Consider the following 27,131-nt stretch of genomic DNA (forward strand, 5'->3'; position numbering starts at 1 on the left):
AATCATGGGGGCTCTGGAGGGTGCAGCCCTGTTCTCTTGGCTGGACAGGCTGCCTGTAACTGCAGTGTGGAGAAGCTTGGGTTCATGCTTAAAGGGTTTGGACTGAGCCCCTGGACCGAAACCTGGGCTGAAGTTCAATTCAAGGGCAGATAGAAAGGGGGCACTCCTCCATGGGAGAGGTGGCCTGAGGATAGGATTGCCAGATTTACCAAATAAATTAAACAGAACATCTCATTAAATTTGAATGACAAATTACTGATTTTTTCTTTTTTTTTTAGTATAAGTATGCCCCATGCAACATTTGAGACATGCTAAAAAGTTACTTGTGCCTTATCAGAAATTCCTTTGATGGGGTGTCCTGAATTTTATCTGATTCACTCTCCTTGGGGAGTCTTCTCTTTGATGGGGGCCTTCTCCAGCTTATTGCTTTCAGGGATCACAGTTTCTCCTCGCAACCTGACCTGTTGGGATATGTTGTTGGAAACTCTAAAAATGAAATATTCCTTCCCTCTCTCCTTTCTCCCCAGGGTATCCAGGTGCATAGATCCAGTGAAGGCTTTCATTTCACTTTCTGGCAGTGAACCCTCAGCATGAAGCCAGATTCTCCCAGTAGGCAAGTTCTACTGTGGGAAAGGGAGAGGTAACTCTGAAGTTGTAATTCCTTCAAGCAGCCAGGATTCCCTTGAGGAAGAGAGATCCTCAAGACAGGAACTCTGCTTCATCCAAGGGCCTCATTTCAGCAATGTGGATACCTATATGGATAAACTCGCAGTTCAGCTCACCACTGATCAACTGTGAATGGCTATTCCATGTACAAATCAGATCAGCACCAATGGGCAAACCTGCCATTGTTGTTGCTGTATTGCCAGAAATAATAGCCATGTGCCTGATTGTGGCCTAACAAGCTGGCCTGAGGATGGGGTGAAAACACCCTGTTCTCCAGGCTCAGACCTCTCATTTGTAGGATGATTTTAAGTTATGTTGCATAAAGTCCTCGGTGAGGGCTGAGCAACCTGGCTCCTGAGCCTTTCCAGCTCATGCCAACTAGAATGGCTCCATTCTTTATGGTTTAATACTTAGGGTTTTATCTCAGACTGTGTTTGAAAGAAAGGTCCTACAAGCAAAAAGCCAGTTTGAAAATGACTGATCTGGGATAAACTCTAATTTCCCTAGCAATACCTCTGCTGGAAAAGTGTCCACATTTTATCAGTGCTTCTCCAAAACTCTTCATGTGGCACTCCAGGCTTTGCAAGCACTGGCACCAAGCTATCCTCAAGGTCCCCATTATCCACCCCCATGTGCCTCCTTCCATTTTTAACAGATAATTCCTTAAATAGCCCACAATCTTCCTCTTCTCTACTTATCAATTTTGAAAAACTGTTCTCATCTTTCCAAGCCCGATTCAAAATGTTCCTCCATGGAGAAGTCCCCAGCTTCCCCCTCCTTCTCCCAGAAGTGGAAATATTGTTTGTTTGAATCCATGCTGTAAACACATTCTTCATTGATTATTTGTCAATGCAACTCCCACACTCTACTTCAGCAGAGTAGAAACTGGTCTGTGTCCTTCCCAAAAGCCAATGGAGGACACTGCACACAGCAATGCATAATGAAACTTCTTCTTGCCTGGGTTCTTAGTTTTCTCCATCTTCTGACCCAAACTCCTTCTTACCTTCAGGACCTGGATGGAAAATGGCTTCCTCCAGGAACCCTTCCCTGACTCTGTGTCCTCACCAAACACATTATAAGCACTTTCATTATATTATTACATTTCACTTATAATCATTTATTTCGATGCACAACTTCCTCCCACAAAGTGAGTTTCCTGAGGGCAAAACTGTCCTATTCATCTTTATGACAGAGCTTAATGTCTCATAGTGAGTTAGCACTTAAATAATGCTTATTAAATAAATGAATGAGTAACTGAAAGAAAGAGCAATTCAATAAAGTTCAATCCACCACCATTTCTCATATGCTAACAGTACAGTTAATGAAGCTATATTGTATAGGAGATTAAAAACATAGGCTCTGGACTCTGCTTGAGTCTGATTCCCAACTTCTCCACTTACTAGATGTGTAATTTACTAGAAATGAATTAACCATTATGTGCCTTACTTTTCTCCTGTGTAAAAGGAGGATAATTATTCCATTCTCATAGGATGGTTATGAGGATCAAATTAGATCATCAAAATCAAGTACTTCTGATACCTAGCAAGTGCTAAATAAATGTCTACTATCATGATGATGATGATTACTGTAGTTCATCTAATTAACACAGGAAAAGCTACTGTTCTTTACCAAACAAAAACAATATTTTTTATTATTACTCCTCAATTATTACTCCTCAATAATCTGTATGATATCTTAGCAACATGAGTTCATTTCCAGCATTTCTACAATATAGACAATTAGCATACAGTGGCTTACTATTCAGTGTGTTAAGAAAGGAGGCCAGCTCCATCCTGGAACAAAAACAACTGCCTTCACACAAAGGCTATGCCAATCCCCAAACCAGGATCAAGTTGAAAATATCTTTGCTTCCTGACTCCATCACATCCCTGTCCCTGTGGACATGCACTGATTGCCTGCAAGAAGGGGCCTGCAGATGGAGCTGTTTCATGCCCTGTGTTGCCTCAGTTGTGCAGCAGGTACTTCATGTCTGTTCAGCAGGGTTCTTAGAGTCAGCACCTCACATGACTCACAAAGCGGCAGACTTGTGAAGGTTCTGTCTTAGTAACAAGACATGGAATCAGTGACAGCTGGGGCAGTTGAATTTCAGGACCCCATCTTTCCCCACTGGGGTATCATCTTTCCTTTTTAAAGCAGTCCTTGACTGATTGCTGAAATGCCTTCGCTCTGTTGATTTTTAAACAGTGGGCCGAACAGTGGGCCCTCTGTATGGATTCTGCATCCATGGAGTAAACCAAAGGAAGATTGAAAATATTTGGGAAAAAAATCAGAGTTGCAAAAAGCAAAGAAAAACTTAAATGTGCACAGGCAGGCAACTATTCATATAGCATTTACAATATATTAGGTACTATAAGTAATCTAGAGCTGATTTAAGGTATATAAGAGGGTGTGTATAGATGATATGCAAATACTATACCATTTTATATAAGGGACTTCAGCATCCATGGATGTCTGGCACCTCAGGGGGTCCTGGAATCAATCCCCCCCAATACCAAGGGACGATTGTTATTATCTGAACCTCAGTAGTTCTCGGATCCTTTCTGCTCCTTGATAGCTTGGTTCCTGGCCAGTACCTATGTCTTTGAGGCATGGAAATGAGCTTGCAAAAGGAAATGTATCAGTTATGGCTGCCGTTTCCTCTCTAAGGCACATTCATGGGATTGTGAGTATGTGGTTTGGACTGGGGTTGACAGAAGCAAGCAAAGACAACTACAACCTACCAAGGAAGTTCTCACAATCCTAGAACATGTATAGATTTCACCAAGACCCAGCTAATCCATGGCCCATCAATCACCCATAGCCAACAGCTGCCTATTGTGATTATACCAGGGCCAGATCAGATCTCCCTCCAGGTTCCAGCGTGGAGACTGGTAGAGACCTGGAGCACAGGGTGGCCATTTGTGTGGGAAGGAAATATGTGGAATCTAAGTTTCACATGAATTTCATCAGGGAAAAATATTTGGCATACACTAGGGAAAAGGGATCAAGTTCCTCTTATTCTTTATAATCACTGATTATTCTACCTCAAGACTCAGGAGAGGAAAGGGATTTAGAGGCAGAAGAGGCACTTGATAGTTTTCCTTGGCATTTCATTGCCACAAGACATAGCCCTTGTAAAGAGCGCTAGGCTGGGATCCAGCCTCTGGTTCTGATGTAGCCTCTAAAGTTCACTTGCTGGGCCCTTAGAGCTCACTTTAGCACCCCCATCCACAAAGTGAAGGTGAGCTAAAGAACTCCTGGGAGAACCTTAAAAATGCAAATTCTTGGGAATGGGTGCCTATACCTGCATCTTTAATAAGCCTTCCAGATGGTCAGAATGTAGGTGATCCTCAGACCACCCCTATGACCTTCAAGATACTTCCAACTGTAAAGTCCCATGACTCAGGGCCTTCGCATGTCACTAGAGCAGTAATATGCTACTTCAAAGTTTGGTCACAAGGACACTGATATTCATTTTTCCTGAAGTTTGTTATTTCCATTGAGGATTATTTGTGAAAAACATCCCCATTCAAATCCTTTTCTTCCAGGTAGGTTTTTGATGATTGCCAATAAAAGGTGGACAGTGAGAATGAAAGAAGAACATCTGATAATGTACAAAAAATATGGGAGATCTGGACCATAAAGAAGGCTGAACTCTGAAGAAATGTGCTGGAGAAGATTCTTGAGAGTCCTGTGGACTGAAAGGAGATCAAACTAGTCAGTCCTAAAGGAAATCAACCCTGAGTATTCACTGGAAGCGCCGATGCTGAAGCTGAAGCTTCAATACTTTGGCCACCTGATGCGAAGAGCTGACTCACTGGAAAAGATCCTGATTATGGGAAAGACTGAAGGCAAAAGGAGCAGGGGGATGTAGAGGATGAGATGGTTAGACAGCATCAATGACTCAAGGACATGAATCTGAGCAAACTCTGAGAGACAGTGAAGGACAGGGAAGCCTGGCACGCTGCAGTCCATGGAGTCACAAAGAGTCAGACACAACTTAGCAACTGCATGACAACAACAAATACCACTTTTCAAGCCAGCAAGTGTGAAACTGAGGTGGGGGTGAGAACTGAGGGAAACCTGGACTTGAGGGTGAGTCAGATTAAAAGACATGTATGGGAATAATCATAGACCTACTTCCTCCCAAAAGACCCAGCATGTGGATTAATACAATAGGTGGGAATCCACATGATCTGGGAACTGGTCATCCATTTTTTGAATCATTGTTATAAATAAAATGTAAAGACAGATTATTACATTATTAAAACAAATATCCACTGGATTATAGGCTCCTTGAGGAAAAACAAGGACTTTGTCAGTCTTTTCCATCTCATATTCTCTATACCTGGCACTTAATAGACACTCATTAAAAATTTATGAACAGGAAGAATGATGTGTGCAAGTGTGGGCTTCCCTGGTGGTTCATATGGTGAAGAATCTGCCTATAATGTGGGAGACCCGGATTTGATCCCTGGGTTGGGAAGATCCCCTGGAGAAGGGGATGACTACCTACTCTAGTATTCTTGCCTGGAGAACTCCACAGACAGAGGAGCCTGGCAGGCTACAGTCCATGGGGTCGCAAAGAGAGGGACACAACTGAGCAACTAACACTTTCACACTTTCACAATAGATGCTCATTAAAAATTTATGAACAGGAAGAATGATATTATTCTTTAAATAACTCAGTATAAAAGTAAGAATAAAAATAGAATGTAAAGTTCCATTTTAAATTATCCCTTGGTTAGCAATTTCAGAAAGTGTACTTTGTCCTTTAATTGCCAAATTAATGGGCTCCCAGTCTTCGCAATGCCTGGAGGTAAATTTGTTCATTAGTTTCTGTATTCGACAAATTGTATTCAGCTAGTAAGGGGACTACAAAGATGAAACAGATACTGCACTCAGGGAGCTGAAAATCTGGTATAGAAGTGCAACCTGTATAAGATGTGAGAGCTTTCAGAAAGCATTTGGTAAAGGTAACATTTAGTTTTATTTAGAAATACATAACAGAATCTCTCAGACCCGAACTTCATTCTCTCCAAAGGAAGAAAAAGCAAAATTTCTTCAAAGCATTTATAATCCAACAGAGAAATCATGGATCTAAAAAATATACTAGCTTATATGCTAGAAAACAACTCAATTCCCATTTTTATCTGCATCCCTCCCACCCTCCTCCACACCACCATCACCAAATGGCAAAACTTTCCAGGGCCTACTCTCCTTCAAATCAAGCATATTTCTAACTACTGTTTATCATAGGCAGAGGCAGCAAATTCCAATTCAAAGTGTCTGAGAATAAATAACAAACTTTCCAAATGATTACACAGTGATAGACATCGATAACATTTCTTATGAGAAATGTTAAAAGTCCTACCTGGAAGCTGCCAGTAAGACCCATCTTGTTTCACCAGTCTCTTCCCCACCATAAGCCTCAGGAATCCTGTAATGAGGCGGGACTTCCTATCCACTGTAGATGGATGCTGGCTAGCTCCAAAAACAGCTGCCTCCAAAAAATAGTAAGAATCAACTGAATCTCTGACAAGAATGTCTGACCAGGCATTGAATGGTTGGGGATGGCACTGTGTGGGCTTGGTCATTTCTCTTAGTTCTCCCAAACAATGATTCTAAATTTGCCTACCATTTAGTACCATCTTTGCCTACATTTCCCCTCTCTTTTGGGCATTACAGAAGTTGAGATGGAAAGTGACCGCTGAATTTTCTATGTTAACTCTAAGACTACCAGATAAAACTCCAGATTGTCATCTCCTTAATAATAAATCTGCATGTATTTTGCTGTCATTTAATGAAATTTGTAAGAAATGCAATAAAAGAAAATTATTTAGAAAAATTTAAGAGTCTAGTTCTATAGCAACTGTGGTTATTCTAACAGCTTCACAATGTCAAGATTTAGGCTAGTAGTTCTAAGCAGAGGTGGTACAGTTTTGAAAGGGTGTTTTGGAAGTTTCTAGGGCTGTCTTGGTTACACAATGATTGGAGGGCACCACACACATTCAGGAAAGCTGGAGGTTTCAGGCATCCTGCTGATTTTCATAAGGGAGAACTGTCCCAAAATTTGAAAGATTTTTCCTCTTCTAAAAGGACAATCCTGTAGCTGAGAAGCCTATTTATAATTATCTTAGCACAGACTTTGTTTTCACATAAATTTCAAGTGTGTTTTTTTGGTACAGTTTTGATATAAAGCAATTTTCTAGCAATGTGAACGTAGGGAAGGGCTTTTGTTTTCTTTTTTACTTTCTCCAGAACCTTACCAAGAACTGTTACCTTTTCAGAAAAGTCTCAACCTTTAGCAACTGCTCATGGTATTTAAATCACCAATACAATTTCTCTGTCACATTCACGGTGATTCAGTACACAGAGGTAAGCATACAACTATCACTATTTCCTTATGCCTACAAATGAAGATAGGACCAAGCTTTTTGCAGATTAAAATGCATAATTTTTCATAGTAAATTACATTTATCTCTTTATATTGTAGTTAAGACATTTTAACTTTTTGTTACTGTTAATAATGTGTGTATAAACAAGTTATACCGTCTGTGAATTTCATCTCAGGATAGACAAGGAAGAGAACTACAAAGTATTTATTATAAAAAAAAGCTAGTTACAGAATGTATTATATTCTTACTCCTTTAAAAAATCTGCCTAAAATGAAATGTAACACAGAAAGCAAATACCTGAGTGACCACCAAACAGCTCAAACAATAGAATTTCACCAGAACTACAGAAATCCACTTCAGGCCCTTCTCAAAAATAGTCTCTTTCTTCTGTGAAAAGGTAACCACTATCTCGGCTTTCATGAAAATCTCTTTACAATTTACCACTTAAAGATACCTTACTAAACACCAGTTTAGTATGTCTTTCTCTCTCTCTCTTTTTTTGAATTGCCTACAAATGCAATTACAGCATGGATGATTGTGGTCTTTGGTTTCTTTCACTAATCATTAAGTTTTTGAGATTGATTTACATTGTTGAGTCTAGCTAGTGTTCATCTTTTTCATTGTTGCAGAGTGTTCCATTATATGAACATACCACAATTTACTTTTCAATTCTACTACTGATGTTCACTGGGCTGTTTCCAGATTTTGGTGATTACAAATAACGCTATGAACATTCCTCTTCTGCTTCCTCATGTGTCTATGCACACATTTCTGAGGAATATATTTAGGATTAACAGATAAAATGAAGGACATCTAGCTAAATTTTAATTTCAAGTAAACACCAAACTTGATGTATGGAGTGTATCTATACTAAAGATTCATTTGTTCTTTATCTGAAATCCAAATTTAGCTGGTATCCTGCAGTTTCATTTGCTAAATCTGGCAACCCTACGTATAAATCTGTAAGTGGGAATTGCTATATTATAGAATATGTATAATTTCAGCTTCACTAGACAATGCTAAATTGTTTTACTAAGAAGCTGAACGAAACTACATCTTTAGGAGTGTATGAGAATTTTGTTGTTACAAATTTCACGATCACATGTATGTGGGTCTTTTTCTGGACCTTATTCTATTCTATTGGATCATTAGTTCATTCTGGTGCCCACATCACATTGTAATAATTACATAACAATAACAAGTCTTGATTTCTTGATTTAAGTAAGTTCTCCCAGCTGTCTTTTTCTTTAAAAGTGTCTTAGATATTTTCAGTCCCTTGAATTTCTATACAAATTTCAAAATCAGACTGGAAAGTTTTAACAAAAACTTGCTGGTATTTTGATTTGTTACTAAACCTATAAAACAATTATAAAGCACATCTTTATAATAATTTGTCATCTAATTCATGAATACTGGGTATAACTGTTTAGTCCTCCTTTTTTAATCATTTTATCCTTTAACATATGTATCAGTTAAAGCCCCAGTTGAAAATACCAACAAAGTATCTATTTCTGGGCATGATTCTATTGTCTTTTTTCCCTTTTGGTCATGAATTACATTTTATTGTTCCATTATGTGTGTCAAATTTTTATGTTAAAAGATAGTAGATACAAAAATAACTACTATTAATTCCGAGAAAAGGCCATATCACTTCTGAGACACTGACAATAAGGGGGATTGAGAAATCTGATCTGTAGGTAAACTGAGTCTAGCCTGTTGCCACTTTAATTAGATTCAGCTCACCATTTATTCAAAAGTTATAAGGGAGGGATGAGAACTTTCCATACAGCAAGGCTTAAGATCAGACCCTTGGCAGATACCAAAGGTTTCTTTATACTTTAAAGATGAGCCACCATTTTTCTGAACCATAGGGAATCTTACTTTGCTTTATAGTCTGGATGCCAGCTTTGGGGGTCACTCAGGAGTTTTTGTACTTTTTAGTCAGAATTTTAACTTTCTACAAGCCTCAGAATCTTTCTCTACTTCTGTCCTGCTGCCAGTCTTTGAAGAAGAATGGACTCAGTGAAGGCCTGATATACCTCAATAGGATTTTTCTTAGCTACTCTGTTCTTCCCCACAGACTTCAGAAGGCAGCTCCAGTGTACTCAATAACAGTATTTTTGTTTACTTTTATCTTCTGTTTGCTTGCTGCTGCTCAAGAGAAATACAACTGATTATGTATATTGAGCTTATATCCAGCAACACTATTCTATTTACTTATTAATTCTAATAGCTCTCCTCTATTAGGATGGTACAAAAGTAAACGCAGCTTTTGTATTGTTGAAATTTGCCATTTGATATCAGAATATTAATACATTCTTAAATGTGGTTATGTTACACATCATTTTGGGCTTCACTGATGGGCTTCCTAGTTGGTAAAGAATCTGACTGCAACGCAGGAGACCCTGGTTCAGTTCTTCGGTCGGCAAGATCCTCTGGAGAAGGGATAGGCTACCTATTTCAGTATTCTTGGGCTTCCTTGGTGGCTCAGCAGGTAAAGAATCTGCCTGCAATGCAGGAGACTTGGGTTCAATCCCTGGGTTGGGAAGATCTCCTGGAGAAGGGAAGGGCTACCCACTCCAGTGTTCTGGCCTGGAGAATTCCATGGGCCGTATATACCATGGGGTCATAAAGAGTCAGACACAATTGAGTGACTTTCACTTTCACTTTTATACATCATTTTAATATGCATTTCTTACATTATTTTTGCTGATGACTTATCACTTGCTGTTTATTTTATAGCAACTTTAGACTATAGAAATTCAAGCCATTTTCTTTTTTTTTTAATTTTTAAAAATTTTAAATTGAGGGATAATTGCTTTACAATATTGTGTTGGTTTCTGCCATACATCAACATGAATCAGCCATAGGTATACATATATTCCCTCCTTCTTGAACCTCCCTCCCACCTCCTGCTCTATCCCACCCTTCTAGGTTATACAGATAACCAGTTTGAGCTCCCAGAGTCATACAGCAATTTTCTTATTCAATTTCAAAATGCGTCATAAAGCAGCAGAGAACTCGCAACATCAGCAATGTATCTGGCCCAGGAAATGCTAATGAACGTACAGTGCAGTTGTGGTTCAAGAAGTTTTGCCAAGGAGACGAGCACCTTGAAGAAGAGCATAGTGGCTGACCATCAGAAGTTAACGACCGATTAAGAGTCATCATCAAGGCTGCTGCTGCTGCTGCTAAGTTGCTTCAGTTGTGTCCGACTCTGTGCGGCCCCATAGACAGCAGCCCACCAGGCTCCCCCATCCCTGGGATTCTCCAGGCAAGAACACTGGAGTGGGTTGCCATTTCCTTCTCCAATGCATGAAAGTGAAAAGTGAAAGTGAAATCGCTCAGTCGTGTCCAACTCTTAGCGACCCCATGGACTGCAGCCTACCAGGCTCCTCCGTCCATGAGATTTTCCAGGCAAGAGTACTGGAGTGGGTTGATCAAAGCTATCCTCCTACAGCTACATGAGAAGCTGCCAAAGAACTCAACACTGACCATTCTGTGGTCATTCAGCATTTGAAGCAAATTGGAAAGGTGAAAAAGCTCAACAAGTGGGTGTCTCACAAGCTGACCACAGATTAAAAAAAAAAAACAAACTGTCCTTTTGAAGTGTCTTCCTCTCTTATTCTACACAACAACAATGAACGTTTTCTCAATCAGATTGTGACATGTGACAAAAAGTGGATTTTATATGACAACCTGTGATGACCAGCTCAGTGGCTGGATCTAGAAGAAGCTCCAAAGTACTTCCCAAAGTCAAACTTGCACTCAAAAAAGGTCATGGTCACTGGTGGTCTGCTGCCCATCTGATCCACTACAACTTTCTGAATCTGAGAGAAACTGTTACATATGAGAAGTATGAGAAGTATGCTCAGCAAATGAAATGCACCAAAAACTGCAATGCACTGGTCAACAGAAAGAGCCCAATAATTATTCTCCACAATAATGCTTGACTGCATGTTATACAACCAATGCCTCAAAAGTTGAATGAATTGGGCTACAAAGTTTTGCCTCACCAGTCATATTCACCTGATCTCTCACCAACCGACTACCACTTCTTCAAGCATCTTGACAACTTTTTGCAGGGAAAACACTTCTGCAACCAGCAGGATGCAGAAAATGCTTTCCAAGAGTTTATCAAATCCTGAAACACAGATTTTTATGCTATAGGAATAAACAAACTTATTTCTCATTGGCAAAAATGTGTTAACTGTATGGTTCCTATTTTGATTAATAAAGATGCATTTGAGCTTAGTTGAAATAATTTAAAATTCATGGTCCAAAACCTCAATTACTTTTGTACCAACCTAATAGATTCTTTGGAGAAGCACAAACACATAAAAGAAGCACTCAAGGACGTTGACAGTTAACTTCAGCATTACCCATTGGTTAAGAGTGTGACTTCTTGAGCCTCACTCCTGGGTTTAAATTCAAACTCTGCCACTTGCTAACTAAATGACACTGGGCAAGGTTTTGTTTTGTTTTGTTCACCATTTCCTCACGTATAAGGATAATAATAGCACCTCTCTCACAGGTTTGTTGTGTGGATTAAATGAGCTAATACATGCACAGTACTTACAACAGTGCCTGGCACTTAATAAGTACTTGATAGACAATAACTCTCACCACCTCCCAGCATCTTCCCAGGTCTCTCTCCCCGTTGCTCCCTGTGCTTCAGCCTTAGTGAAGACTTTCTCTACTGCCTTAAACACAGTTCTGCCTTTCTTTACCTGCCTAACTCCTCATTTCTTAGCTCTCAAGTTACATATTGTTGCCGTGAAAAATGGAACCCTCACCACTACCACCATCACCCCAGGACCACAGCAAATTCTACAGCCCTCTTACTGCCTCAAACAGTGAGCAGCAGCAAATATTGCCACATGTTAACATACACCAAAAAGAATTTCTTATCTAAAGGAGCATTTCAATGTACTACGACATTTGTACTGAATTAAGCTATTATACTCTATTACACTGTATCTTTGGTTAATTCCAAATACTGTAAGAGAAGAATTTTTCCATATTAAAAAAGATTTAAAATTTTTTTATAAAAATTGCATGTGCTGTCATAAAATGCAGCTGGGATTTATTTGCATAATATCAGGTTTCTCAAAGTTTAGTGCAATAATTACATACTGCTGTCATGATGAGAATTTGGAGTTCAGCCGGGCATGTTTTTGCAGTGCTATTGCCATTTCAAACTTCACCCTCCCCTTTGAAAGCACCCCAAATGTTCCTTTGATGCCAGTATTAAAAGAAAAAAAAACCTATGGAAAAATATAATCATCCAAACTCAGAAAAGAGATTAGCAGATTAGCACTGAGATATCTTAAAATAGTACAGCCATTCATCTATTTGGGAGCTGAGATGTTTTGCCTGGAAGAGGGGGATGGTTGATGTCTCCCTCAAATTCCCAGGTCTTAGGATAATATGCTTCAGTGTGCTAAGACCTGTTTCCTCTTCCCTGTCACCACCAATTTATTTAGCAATGTTGAGAAAATTCCTCAGTTTTCTGAACTTTAAGCTAGTGACTTTCCAAGATGATCTTATAGATCAGAGGTCAGAAAAATTATTTTTTTCTTTTGCTATAAAAGTCCAGGTAGTAAATGTTTTCAGCTTTATAGGCCATATGATCTTTGTTGCAATTACTCAGATTTCCTGATGTCATGTAAAAGTCACCAGAGCAAGTCATAAGTGAATGGGTATGACTATGTTCCAGTAAAATTTTATTTTCAAAAATACGTGGCAGGCTGTATTTGGTCTGTGGTACATAGTTTCTGAGCGATGCTATAGACTACTTCCTAATAAATAAGAATATAATTTATTCATTGTTTGTTCATTTACTTATTCAAAGAGTATTTATCAAGAGTTACTATGTGTAACAAGCACCATTCAAGGCACTGGAGATAGAGCAACAAAGCAAACAGGTAAGGTCCCTGGTCTGTCTCTTTTATCAAGAAAGAAAGTTTCAAATAATAAATAAGCAAATAAATAATTAGGTGCTTTGAATATATTAAAGCTGAATGTGTCATGGGCAATGTGTGAGGCCTGCAGGAAAATGTACCTGGTATTTGAGATATGACTCCAAGAGTGTGGCTTTGCACAGAGACTATGCGTCTGTGCACTGGTGCCTTATATACCATTATCTTTAACCCTCATGACAGCACCACAAGTTGTATTAATGAACTTTTCTTATAGAAGAGGAAAAAATTCCCAGAGGCTTCAAGAAGAAGGATAACATGCCTACAATTCATAGCTGCTAATAACAGAACTGGGAGTCAAATCCAAGTTCACTTGTTTCCAAGGACCAAGGACTTCCCATGTCTGCTAGAAACTATTAATGCAATCTCTGCTAAGAGAGTCCATTGCACTGCCTGTGCTAGCTTTCAGTGAATTATAGGAAATCATGACTGGAAAGAAACCAACAGACACCTTCACTCATTTACCTTTTATTCAAGTATCATTCACTCCTTTAACAAATGTTTACTGAGCAACTACTATGAAACAGGCACAACTAAGGATACCGTGATGAGTCAAACAAATAAGGTCTCTGACCACAGGGATGTGGGAAGATGTTGTAAACTGGCTCTGGGGAGGTAGAAGAAGATCTGATTTATACCATGTGCCAATTTGCGTGGTATAAAGACTTCCCCCATGGAGGATTTCAAGTTGATAGCTTGTTGTGAAACAGCTTGCAAAATTTCTGACAACCTGACAATTGTTTTTCTGTGACAAGCTCTGCACATCCCTTGTTCTGTGGACCCTCTGTGCTTACCATCTAGTATGGACACAGACAAATAAACAGGCCATTTTAATACAGGGTAAGAAGTACGATTATAGGCGGTGGAAGTAGGATACTTTCGGTGCTGGATTAATGCAAAGAATAGATATATAAACCCTACATAAAAAAAAGAAAGAAAGAACAGAAGCAATTGCTGTGATATATTTGACACCAAAGATGGAAATATTTGGGAACATATGTATTTTGATAGACATAAATCTTCACTTTCTGTAGAAGTATTTGTCATCTTGTTGACACACTCCAAATGGTCCTTGAATGAAATTATTTATATTGTTGTTTCACTTCTCAACTTTACTTGGCAAAAGGGAGCCTGATTTAACTAAATGTTTGGGGTTCTAATATCATTCCTGCTGCTAACTGGTCCTATGACCATGGGCAAGTAACTTGATTCTTTGTGTACTGGTGTCTAAATGACCTGAAGAATGTCAATGTCATTGCTTCACTATTAAACCTCTCCAGCCATATAAGCATTTTATTTTGATGAAGCACCTCTTTTTTGTCCCCCTCAGTGGGGCTCACAGACAACAGGCATAAATGACAAGATGGAATTCCAGATTCTACCCTCATTTTCCAAACCCTAGAACCATTTAGAGAAGGACCATCTTAGAATTAAAAATTTAGCAAAGCCCACATTAAAAACATACCTATAAAATCCACAGTATTTTAAAACCAAGATAGGACAGGAACACCAATGCTATGTGCACAGCCTTTTGAAAATGTCAGCAGCTCTATAGCTTGAGAACAAAGACAAATACTGAAACTCACAGGACTTGAGAGCTTTCCCAGTCACATCTGCAGGCATCTGCTCATTTCTAACATTCACTCTCTTTCTAAAGGAGACAGCAACTGGGACCTGTTCAGACTGGAACCTGTTCACACATTAGCTAGAAACATTAGGTAACAGTAGTTGCCAGAACATGGATGATCAACACATGGGATGTCATCCTCACACCCTGGAGTTGTAATTGCCTTTCTAGCATTGTCCATAGCAAGGATCTGTGTTTTCAGGTTTCGTCCCTCGGTTCCCTGACTCCAATAGAGGAGGCTGAGGGCCATGGCTGATTCCACTGAGGCTCTCTTTCCACAGTCATCCTGATTCAGTTCACCTCTTCTGATGTGATTGTGTGGGCAGGCCACTCAGACCACTCCAGCACAAACTACAGCAATTCCAAGTCTTGCCTCACTTCATTTTTAAGTGAGGCTTATATCCCAGGGATTGGAGATGTGGTTAATAAAAGGACCACAGCTGCAACCCAAAAAGCTAATTTTTTATGGTTGTTCCAAACATATGCATTGGGTTCATTTGGAATTCATCCCTCTGACTTTGGTTCCAAAGCAATACATAGTGGTCTTCAGAACATATGGATGGTGGGCTGTGATGAAGATTTTGTCTATATTTAAAAACCCCAAATGGGACAGATCAATTGACAGACTCAGATTCTCCACTCAGACTAGCTTCCTGGATGTGGTTAACCATATAATGACCAAATCCATACTTTACTGCGAAAAATTCTTCAAGAGACAGGAATACCAGACCACCTGACTTGCCTCCTGAGAAATCTGTATGCAGGTCAAGAAGCAACAGTTAAAACTGGACATGAAACAACAGACTGGTTCCAAATAGGAAAAGGAGTATGTCAAGGCTGTATACTGTCACTCTGCTTATTTAACTTATATTCAGAGTACATCATGAGAAATTCTGGGCTGAATGAAGCAAAAGCTGGAATCAAGATTGCCAGGGAAATATCAATTACCTCGGATATGCAGATGACACCACCCTTATGGCAGAAAGTGAAGAAGAACTAAAGAGCCTCTTGATGAAAGTCAAAAAGGAGAGTGAAAAAGGTGCCTTAAAATTCAACATTCAGAAAACTGAGATCATGGCATCCAGTCCCATCACTTCTTGGCAAATAGATGGGAAAAAATGGAAACAGTGACAGACTTTATTTTGGGGGGCTCCAAAATCACTGCAGATGGTGAATGCAGCCATGAAATTAAAAGATGCTTACTCCTTGGAAGAAAAGCTATGACCAACCTAGACAGCATATCAAAAACCAGAGACATTACTTTGCCAACAAAGGTCTATCTAGTCAAAGCTATGGTTTTTCCAGTAGTGAGAGTTGGACTATAAAGAAAGCTGAGCACTGAAGAATTGATGCTTTTGAACTGTGGTGTTGGAGAAGACTCTTGAGAGTCCCTTGGACTGCAAGGAGATCCAACCAGTCCATCCTAAAGGAAATCAGTCCTGAATACCCATTAGACGGACTGATGCTGAAGCTGAAGCTTCAATACTTTGGCCACCTGATGAGAACTGACTCGTTAGAAAAGACCCTGATGCTGGGAAAGATTGAAGGCGGGAGGAGAAGGGAATGATAGAGGATGAGATGGTTGAATGCATCACCGACTGGATGGACATGAGTTTGAGCAAGTCCCAGGAGTTGGTGATGGATAGGGAAGCCTGGCATGCTGTAGTCCATGGGGTCACAAAGAGTCAGACACAACTGAGTGACTGAACTGAACTGAACACTGTTCTTTGTAAACCAAACCTCACCTCACATCAAAAAGCTATCAGGTGTCTGGGTCTATGTGCTTCACTGTAATTTTCTATCAGAATATCAGTAATTGCACATTCAACCAGACAGACTGGCAGGCAATACAGATCACACATTTGGTCAGAAGGACCATGGGACATGGTGAAGGCTGTGACAAAGTAGAAAGCACAGGTCTTGTGTACAGGAGGCAGATTTTTCCCCTAGATTGTTGCTATGTGACAAAGTAAGCCCAGTGGTATAAGACCTACTAACTTTTAAAGGAATCCTACAATCTGGATTTTGATGTAAATTCCCTCAGTTTTTAATGGTTCACAATTAATCTTTGTTTAAACCCATGGGCCAAAAACATTGGTGGGTTAGAATCAGGCTACAGACCACAGTCTCTGGAATTGATGGAACCACTTCCTATAGCCACCTGTAATTTTAAAGATTTTTCCACAACTTAAAAATGGGACCAAATTTAATCTTCCACCCTTGCCATGTACCCTTCTTTTTTTAATATGTTTTAGTTAATTATAGGCTGAATTCAGGAAAGTGCATATACCATAAGTGCACAGGTTCACAAAATGAACATACATGTATAACACTCAATTCTGGAAATAGAACATAATCTGCCTTTTGAAAACCCTCTTCCAGTCAGTACCATAATATTAACACGATTGCAGACAAATTTCTGTTATTCTTCTAAGTAAAGCCAAATTCCAACCAACTCATCCTCTGTCATCCCCTTCTCCTCCTGCCTTCAATCTTTCCCAGCATTAGGGTCTTTTCCAATGAGTCAGTTCTTTGCACCAGGTGGCCAAAGTATTAGAGTTTCAGCTTCAGGATCAGTCCTTCTAATGAATATTCAGGACTGATTTCCTTTAGGATTTATTGGTTGGATGGTGGACAGGGAAGCCTGGCGTGCTGCAGCCCATGGAGTCGCAGAGTCAGACACAATTGAGCAACAGAACTGAACTGAAAGTCAAATTAATGCATCAAATGAATATTGGCTGTGCACAAATTAGTTACAGTAATAGTACAGGTACTACTACATTACTATAATATTGCTATAGCACAGCAAACTGTGGATTGCCAAAAGGCAAAGTCTACATATATAGTCGCCATGCTAGGAACCTTGGTCTGATATTTCAGACACTGTATCAGCAGGGTTAAAATAATTGTCCAGGGCTCCCTGGGTGGCTCAGTGGCAAAGGATCTGCCTTCCAATGCAAAGGACATGGTTCAGTCCCTGGTCCAGGAAGATCCCACATGCTGCAGAGCAACTAAACCTGTGTACCACAACTAACAGCAACTATTGAGCCCAGCTGCTGCAACTACTGAAGTTCACATGCCCTAGAGCTCATGTTCCATAAGAGAAGCCACTGCAACGAGAAGGCAAGCAATGCAACAAAGACTAGACCCCACTTATCACAACTAGGGAAAAGCCCAAGTAGCAACGAAGACCTAACACAGCCATAAATAAATAAATAAATAAATATTATTTATTTAAAAAAATAACCGCCCTGATCAAATTTTCCACTCTGTTGATAACAGCAATGCCAAGGGAAGGGCTTTGAACTTTTAGCCTTTTTGTTACCTAATCCATGTCATTTGCACCAAATGCTTCCTTAACTATATATTAAGGTAAAATCCAAATCTATGTGGTTTCCCAGTCTCTATGAAAGGAGTACCAAGATGCTATCAATTTTATTTTTCATGAAATCAGCTCTCTGTATAAAATACAGGACTTTGTGTCAATGCTTGTATTTATCTTACAAAGTTTATGTCAAACCATCAAAAGCCCGGCTGTGCTTTGCCTCCTTTATGCATTTGTCTTTTCTTCCTTCAGCAGTCATCCTGCAGTTTAAATATTCTGTTCCTCACATCCTTTGTTTTGAAAGCAACTTGAACCTGGCATCAATTTTTTTTTAAGTGAGAAATAAATAGTCTGTGATGTATGTTATGGCACATTTGGCACAAGGCGCTAAAACAAAGACTGGGCTTTGTGGGTTTTGTATCAAAACACATGCCAGCACTTGGCGAAAGCAGTCCTGGTGAACTTACCATAGATTGCAATCGCTTCCTGATTGATTCAGCTGCTGTCCATCTGTTCTGGCTGTCCGCTGCCATTCCAAGCTGCTCCTCCTCCATGCCCAGCTGCCAGGCAGAGAAATTACCACAATTTACACTCCCACCGCACAGTCCCCAGCCCCACTGTCTGGATTTTCGCATATTGACTGGAAATGGGCATCAAAAAGTGCCTTAAATCCCACTTTATTAATAATCTATGAAACACAAGCAACACTGAGATGGCTTTTCACCTATCACATGTAAAGTTTGTTTGCAGTCCTCATTGTTTGACTAAAATGACCTGTTTGAGGAGAATGAGGAAATGGAAATTCTTACATTGCTGGAGGCAGTTAAACCCATCCAAACCCATCATAATCTGGTAGGTAGGACTTTGGTCTCCGTGGCTTTTGCTCCTAACATGTCAAAAGGGACTTTGCAATGGAATTGAGGCTACTAATCAATTGGTCTTGATTAGTAGCCTCAATTGGCCTTACCATAGGGAGATACTTCTGTATTAGATGAGACAGAGATGTGAATAGTGTGAGGAGGCTTTGACGCCATGGCTGGTTCTGAGATACAGCAGGTTCCGGGCAGCTACTGATGAATGAGTTCTAGGGATTAAGGGTGGCCCCAGCTGACAGCCATCAAAGACACAGAACCTAGTCCTGCAGATGTGCGTGCACATGTGTGCTCTGTCATGCCTGACTTTTTTGTGATGCCCCCATGGACTGTAACCCACCAGGCTTCTCTGTCCATGGAATTTTCCAGGCAAGAGTACTGGAGTGGGTCACCATTTCCTTCTCCACCTGCAGCTGTGAGGAAACGAATTCTCTCCACAGCACAAAGGAGCTTGGAAACAGATTCTCCCCGTAGAGTTTCCAAGAGGGAACATAGCCTGCTGACACCTGCTCCTGGCCTTTTGAGACTCAAAACAGAGAAACCAGCCAAACCCTTTGGATATTTTACCTACATAACCCTGAAATAATGAGCGTTGTCTCAGTTCACTATATTTGCCTTACTTGATCATGGCAGTGCATTAGTCAGGGCTCTCCAGAGAAAAGAGAATCAACAGGATAGAGCTGTATTCAAGAGGAGACATTATCAGAATTGGTTCCTTTGTTAAGAAATGAGGGATTTCCAGGTGGTTCAGTGGTAAAGAATCCGCCTCCAATGCAGGAGATGGGGTCAATCCCTGGGTGGGGAAGATCCCCTGAGGTAGGAAATGAAAACCCACTCCAGTATTCTCACCTGAAAAATCATATGGTCAGAGGCGGCTAGCAGGCTACAGAGTCTGGCATGACCGAGCCACCGAGCACGCACACGCATTATGAATGAAGCCAGAGAAGTCTGACAACCTGCCACCTGCAACCTGGAGACCCGGAAGAACCACTGGGATAATCCAGGCTGGGCCTGAGACCCTCTGAGAACCAAGGCACTTCTAGTGTAAGTCTCTGCGTCTAAGGTCCGAGATCCTGGAGCTCTCATGTCCCCGAGCAGAAGAAAGAGGCTCCGGCTCAAGAAGAGAGAGGTTCTGGTTCAAGATAGCCATGCTGGAGGAGGCTGGGTCATGTCCTCCCATGGACACAGCGACTCTGCAGCAATGTCAAATCAAACAGGAACGGCTGGGACGCAATCTCCCCATAAACGCCGTCCCCAGCACAGCCACCCACAATCAGGAGTGAACAGAAAACCCAGAGCTTCTCCCTGAGGAGCAGAGTTTGATCCCCACATATGGCATCCTAACTTTCAAAACCTGTACCTGAGAGTCGGTTCCTCAAAACATCTAGCTTTGAAAACCAGCAGGGCTTGTGTCCATAGACCACAAGGCTACACGAACCTGGGAGACGCCTCTTAAAGGGCTCACACTTAAACTTACCCAGATAGGGTTTAGTGAGGCGGCAGCCTCTGGAAAGAAGCCCAGACTATATGTGGTGGTGGTTTAGTCGCTAAGTCGGGTCTGACTCTTGGGGCCCAATGGACTGTAGCCTGCCAGGCTCTTCTTTCCATGGGATTCTCCAGGCAAGAATATTGGAGTAGGTTGCCATTTGTTCATCTGAAGGCGTCTGTCTGACAGGAATCTAATTCGGCACACAACCAGGGGCCTTCTGGCTGACAAGCACCATCTCCAAGCTCCAGCCAGTGGAGCAACCTTTTCTCTTTTAAAAAATGTTATACTGAGTAGCAACAGCGCCAGACCCCAGCTGAGGTGCTCCTAGAGGTTTTGTCAGTGTCCTTTCTCCAGAGGCGGCCGCTTTCGCTCCGGCGTCAGAACGAGTCCGGTTCGTGTTCCTCCGCAGAGGTTTCTCTCTACTGCAGCGAACGCAGCCTGAAGCGTCTGAATCCGCGATGGACAGAGAAAAGGAATTACTCCATAAACTCTATCGGTGGCTTGAGCTTTGAAACTATGGAAGAAAGTTTGAGGAACAAGCAATGAGGGAAACTTACAGATGTAGTCATGAGGGATCCTGAAAGTAAAAGATCAGAAAGGTTTGATTTTGTAACTTTTTCATCCATGGCTGAGGTTGAGGCTGCCATGGCCACGGGACCTCATTCAGTTGATGGGACAGTGGTTGAGCCAAAACGTGCTATTGCAGGAGGGGAATCTGGAAAGCCAGGGGCTCATGTAACTTTGGGGCTTCCCATGTGGAGCTCATGGTATAGAACCCACCTGCCAAAGCAGGGGACATAAGAGGCGCAAGTTCAATCCCTGGGTTGGGAAGATCCCCTGGAGGAGAGCATGGCAACCCACTCCAGTATTCTTGGTTGGAGAATTCCATGGACGAAAAGCCTGGCGGGCTACAGTCCATGGGGGTCACAAAGAATGGAACACTGACTAAAGCAACTTAGTGCACACACCCACGCATATGTAACTGTGAAGAAGCTGTTTGTTGGTGGAATAAAGAAGATGCTGAGGAACATCATCTTAGAGATGACTTAGAGGAACATGGAAAAATTGATACCACTGCGATAATTACTGATAGGCAGTCTGGAAAGAAAAGAGGATTTGAATTTGTTACGTTTGATAACCATGATCCTGTGGATAAGATTGTGTTGCAGAAATAACATGCTATCTTGGTCATAATGCAGTAGTTAGAAAGGTTTTGTCTAGACAAGAAATGTAGGAAGTACAAAGTTCTAGAAATGGAAAAGGAGGTAAATTTGGCTTTACAGATTCTCATGGTGGTTGTGGTGGTGGTGAAAATTTTGGACTAGAACCTAGAAGTAAGTTTAGAAGAGGGTCTGATGGATATGGAAGTGGTGGTGGATTTGGGGGTGGCCAAATCCATGGTACCATTGCCACCTCCAGGTATGGAGGAACTAGAGGTGGCAATTTTGGAGGTAGCCCTGGTTATGGGGGAAAAGGAGGATATGGTGGTGAAAGACCTGGATATGGCAACCAGGGTGAGGGCTACAAAGCTGGTTATGACAACTATGGAGGAAGAAATTATGGAAGTTATGGAAATTATGATTTTGGAAATTATAACCAGTAGCCTTCTAACTATGATCCAGTGAAGAGTGGAAACTTTGGTGGTAGCAGGAACATGGGGAACAATATGATGGAAGAGACTCTGGTCCAGAAGTCATCAGAGGATGTGGGAGTTATGGAAGGAGAAGCCAATATTGAGCTTCTTCCTGTTTGCCACAGGAAGATGTCTTGCTGCAGATAACTAATAAAGAAATGGCCAACCACAGAGTCCTCAAGAAATAAGAAATTCTGTACCATCTGAAAGTAGTTCATGTTGGTGCCTTGATTTTAAAAAGCACTCTTTAAGAATAAAGGGAAATGCTTTCTGATAAAAATAATAGACTTCATTTAGGACATATTCTTAATATAAAACAATTACAAATTGAGGGTTACTTGTAAAAGGGTAACACCAAATCAGCTAGAAAGATAAATGTATCATGTTTTGAATTAAGTTTTGTGAGTAGACAGATTAAAGTTCTATTTTAAATATAAAATTTAATAAAATAAATAGTCTTGTATTCAAATACTTGGTGTAATGTTTACACATAGAATGTGAATCTTGTTATATGAATATTAAGTTGTCTAAAGGATTGTCATCCCCTTGATTTATAAAGCAGATTCACAAAGCAATGCATATTACCATTTTCCTTTCAGTTCAGTTCAGTCATTCAGTCGTGTCCGACTCTTTGTGACCCCATGGACCGCAGCACGTCAGTCTTCCCTGTCCATCACCAACTGCCGGAGCTTACTCAAACTCATGTCCATTGAGTCCGTGATGCCATCCAACCATCTCATCCTCTGTCGTCCCCTTTTCCTCCTCCCTTCAATCTTTCCCAGCATCAGGGTCTTTTTTTAAATGAGTCAGTTCTTCCCAACAGGTGGCCAAAGTATTGGAGTTTCCACTTCAGCATCAGTCCTTCCAGTGAATATTCAGGACTGATTTCCTGTAAGATGAACTGGTTGGATCTCCTTGCAGTCCAAGGGACTCTCTAGAGTTTTCTCTAACACCACAGTTCAAAAGCATCAGTTCTTCAGCGCTCAGCCTTCTTTATTGTCCAACTCTCACATCCATACATGACTACTGGAAAAACCATAGCTTTGACTAGACGGACCTTTGTTGACAAAGTAATGTCTCTGGTTTTTAATATGCTGTCTAATAGGTTGGTCATAGCCTTTCTTCCAAGGAGCAAGCATCTTAATTTCATGGCTGCAGTCACCATCTGAAGTGATTTTGGAGCCCCCAAAAATAAAGTCTCTCACTGTTTCCACTGTTTATCCATCTATTTGCCATAAAGTGATTGGACTGGATGCCATGACCTTAGTTTTCTGAATGTTGAGCTTTAAGCCAACTTTTTCACTCTCCTCGTTCACTTTTATCAAGAAGCTCTTTAGTTCTTCTTTACTTTCTGCCATAAAGGTGGTGTCATCTGCATATCTGAGGTTCCTTTCAATAGTGATAGACAAATGAGAAAAGCATTGTGGACATTATTGCCTCTCCTTAATAAAATGCCATTCGTTATACACTGTAAAATTAAAAAAAAAAAAACACATTATGCTTTATTATCTTTTTTATTTCCCCTACCCCTGTGGGCACTATCTATATGCTTTCCTTCTGCTCATTCCAATTGTCAGTTGAGCAATTTTTGAGCTCTAGCTGGTGGGATCCATTTTTTCTTTCTTTTTTGTTTTCTTTTTCTTCTCTATGTATGCTTTTTCTTCTGTATATGTGAATGTACTGAATATATGAAGCAAAATTTGTTTGCCTTCCCCATATTCATTCCTACTTCTTCTGAATATAGCCCCTAATTTGAACTAGGGAATTTCCCTTGCCCCTACCTCATGGGACATGCACCTCTCCTTCAACTCAGGCTAAGCAGTGGTTCTTATTCCCATGATCATTGTAATTGATTCAGGAATGAATACATGAACCTAACAGACCAATGAGATGCCACAAAATTTTGACTGGCAATCCTTGAGTAGAAACAGTCTCCCTTTTTCACTGAGTGTGAACTTGAAAATAAGCAGGAGCTGAAGCACATGCAGCCATTTTGCTACTGTGAGAAACATGGGAATTGAGTCACTACAATGGAGACAGCCTGTGGACACTGCTCAGACTCAGGATGAAGCCGTAACTGAAGCTAGCCTTACCCTTTGTATTATTTATATCTATGAAATAATAATTGCCCTTTTGCTTAAGTCATTGGATTTATGGGATACCACTTACAACAAAAAAAAGTCCTCATCTCAACACCATCCTGTTCTTCTTTCTGTTTTCAGCTCTAAAATGTTGAAAGCTTGAATTTAAATTCTCAAAATAGAATTCAGAACTCAAAAGAAAAGATAATATGATCTAATAAATTTAATACTATACATACATTTGATTTCAAATACGGTAAAAATTAGTCTTTATCTTCAAATATGCCTGAAATAAAATTTTAAATAAAAACACCCTTAGGACAAGGAACATATGATAAGGCAATTAAGAATGATTGGGATGATTTCCCTTCTCTTTTAAGCTACTTTGATTAACCCTATCGTTACTTTTCTGTTATTCACCTACTCTGACAATACAGATATGGAGAGAAAATGTGTGAAAGGTAACAGAAGAGAAAAAAGTCAGCAATTATTCTGACACTAAACATCTGTCAGAGACCTCTGATCTGATGGAGGAACTTTGATTTTACATATAAATTTCCTTTTTTGCATTCTCTCCAGTTTTTTCCTTCAATAACACACTAGAATATATCATGTCATATACTCAACATCTGGAAAGAAGAAAGATTTCCTAAAGGACCCTTGGCTGCCTTCTGCTCCCCTGGAGGAAATTCCCTAAGAGTTAGGTTGACAGCATGTTAAACAGGCATCATTCATCTTGTGACAGTTCAGCATCTCACCACATTTAAGAGTAAAAGAATGAGAGCCCCTGATTTCTGGAGGCTAACTTTGGGGTTACATTCAGTTCAGCTCAGTTGTGTCCGACTCTTTGTGACCCCATGAATCACAGCACGCCAGGTCTTCCTGTCCATCACCAACTCCCAGAGTCTACCCAAACCTATGTCCATAGAGTCGGTGATGCCATCCAGCCATCTCATCCTCTGTCATCCCCTTCTCCTGCCCCTAATCCTTCCCAGCATTAGGGCCTTTTCCAATGAGTCAACTCTTTGCATGAGGTGGCCAAAGTATTGGAGTTTCAGCTACAACATCAGTCCTTCCAATTACTCGATGCCAAAATGTCCAGATTAACATAAAAATATTTAGTCAGACATCTAGATATTCTCAAGTATACAGATGTTTGACACAAGCATAGCCTGTGGTGGCACTAATTGGATAATACAAAAATTCCCATTCCTTTTGATCATTAAGCATTTATCATCATCACTTAAGTGCCAGCCACATAGGAAAGATTGACACATGCCATTGTTCCTGCGCCTCATGGAGTTCACTGTCTTAGTGTCACACAAGTTACACAGTAAACCACAAGGAAGTATGAATGATTAATGTGTCAAATTTGGATACTTTCATTGCACAGAGTATTACATTTGACTCAAAGCAAGACTTCTATTTTATTCCATGTTTTTGTGCAAATGAGAACAAGATGTCTCATTCTCTAGGCAAACTCAGTCTGCATCAGAACACATAGCATGGGGAGCAGAGAGTAGCAGGGTAACATCTGCACAACTATACACAGACACATGTGGCACAAATAACATTTTATAGAATGAGAAGCCCAATGGTAGGAACATCTAGGGTTGATTAATTCTGTGCCTTGACAGCTCTGTCAAGGACCTAATGGGTGTTTTCCATCTTTCTGCATTGGCATCATTAGCATGCTATCTCTTATCTTCAGGCTTATCCCCTCAGGGCTTCAAAGAGCTTTAAGCATAACTTTTTCTTCCAACTCCATCCAAAATCAAGAAGGCATCTGTTTTGATCAAGGTGGCAAAACCTTTCCCAAAAGCACTTCAGAAAACTTCCCTTTGTTTTTCATGAGCCTTAACTGGGTCATCAGCTTATTTCTTAAGTCAGTCTTTAATACCAAGGGATGAAGTACCAAGTTTGGTTGGGGCCAGTCAAGATTCCTGCCTGGTGATAGGGACAGAAAATTCCCCAACCTCACAGAGTCATCCAAAGCTTGAACAGAAGTGGAGTTTTGTTAAGAAAAAGAATAATGGAATGGCTTGTGGGTTGACAATAAGTAGTGGTTGCCACAAATTCATGAAAGAGATAACCAAAGTGCCACAAAGAACAGGAAAAAAAAGACAATTTGATTTTTCCAATTTCCCAGAAGTCCTGATTTTGGAATTGTCACTTGATCAGTTCAGTTCAATCGCTCAGTGGTGTCCGACTCCTTGAGACCCCACAGACTGCAGCACACCAGGCTTCCCTGTCCATGGCCAACTCCCAGGGTTTACTCAAACTCATGTCCATTGAGCCCGTGATGCCATCCAACCATCTCATCCTCTGTCGTCCCCTTCTCCTCCCGCCTTCAATCTTTCCCAGCATCAGGGTCTTTTCAAATGAGTCAGTTCTTCCCATCAGGTGGCCAAAGTATTGGAGTTTCAGCTTTAGCATCAGTCCTTCCAATGAATATTCAGGACTGATTTCCTTTAGGACGGACTAGTTGGATCTCCTTGCCATCCAAGGGACTCTCAAGAGTCTTCTCCAACACAACAGTTCAAAAGCATCAATTCTTTGGTGCTCAGCTTTCTTTATAATCCAACTCTGACATCCATATGCGACTACTGAAACAACCGTAGCTTTGACCAGATGGAACTTTGTTGGCAAAGTAAGTCTCTGCTTTTTAATATGCTGTCTAGATTGGTCATAGCTTTTCTTCCAAGGAGCAAGCGTCTTTTAATTTCACGGCTGCAGTCACCATCTGCAGTGATTTTGGAGCCCAGAAATATAAAGTTTGTCACAGTTTCCACTGTTTCCCCATCTATTTCCCATGAAGTGATGGGACCAGATGCCATGATCTCAGTTTTCTGAATGTTGAACTTTAAGCCAACTTTTTCACTCTCTTCTTTCACATTCATCAAGAGGCTCTTTAGTTCTTCATTGCTTTCTGCCATAAGGGTTGCGTCATTTGCATATATGAGGTTATTGATATTTCTCCTGGCAATCTTGATTCCAGCTTGTGCTTCATCCAGCCTGGCATTTCTCATGATGTACTCTGCATATAAGTTAAATAAGCA

General features: G+C 40.6%; 1 protein-coding gene and 1 pseudogene across 3 annotated transcripts in view; one reads left to right on the forward strand and one right to left on the reverse strand.

The window, feature by feature from the left end:
- Positions 1-21,204, reverse strand: part of LOC145511447 (uncharacterized) — a 407,802-nt gene extending 386,598 nt beyond the window's left edge. For all 3 annotated transcript variants that reach the window (XR_014057864.1, XR_014057862.1, XR_014057860.1), the window contains exons 1-2: positions 20,347-21,204; positions 18,465-18,557 (exon numbers count right to left, since the gene is read on the reverse strand). The gene's annotated coding sequence lies outside the window, so the exon portion shown is untranslated. The remainder of the gene's footprint in view (positions 1-18,464; positions 18,558-20,346) is intronic.
- LOC145511445 (heterogeneous nuclear ribonucleoproteins A2/B1-like) lies at positions 20,817-21,983 on the forward strand (annotated as a pseudogene).
- The last annotated feature ends 5,148 nt before the right edge of the window (positions 21,984-27,131 follow it).

Source organism: Giraffa tippelskirchi, chromosome 6 (genome assembly GCF_054371585.1).
Source record: "Giraffa tippelskirchi isolate mGirTip1 chromosome 6, T2T-mGirTip1v1.2.pri, whole genome shotgun sequence".
Classification (NCBI taxonomy): Eukaryota; Metazoa; Chordata; class Mammalia; order Artiodactyla; family Giraffidae; genus Giraffa; species Giraffa tippelskirchi.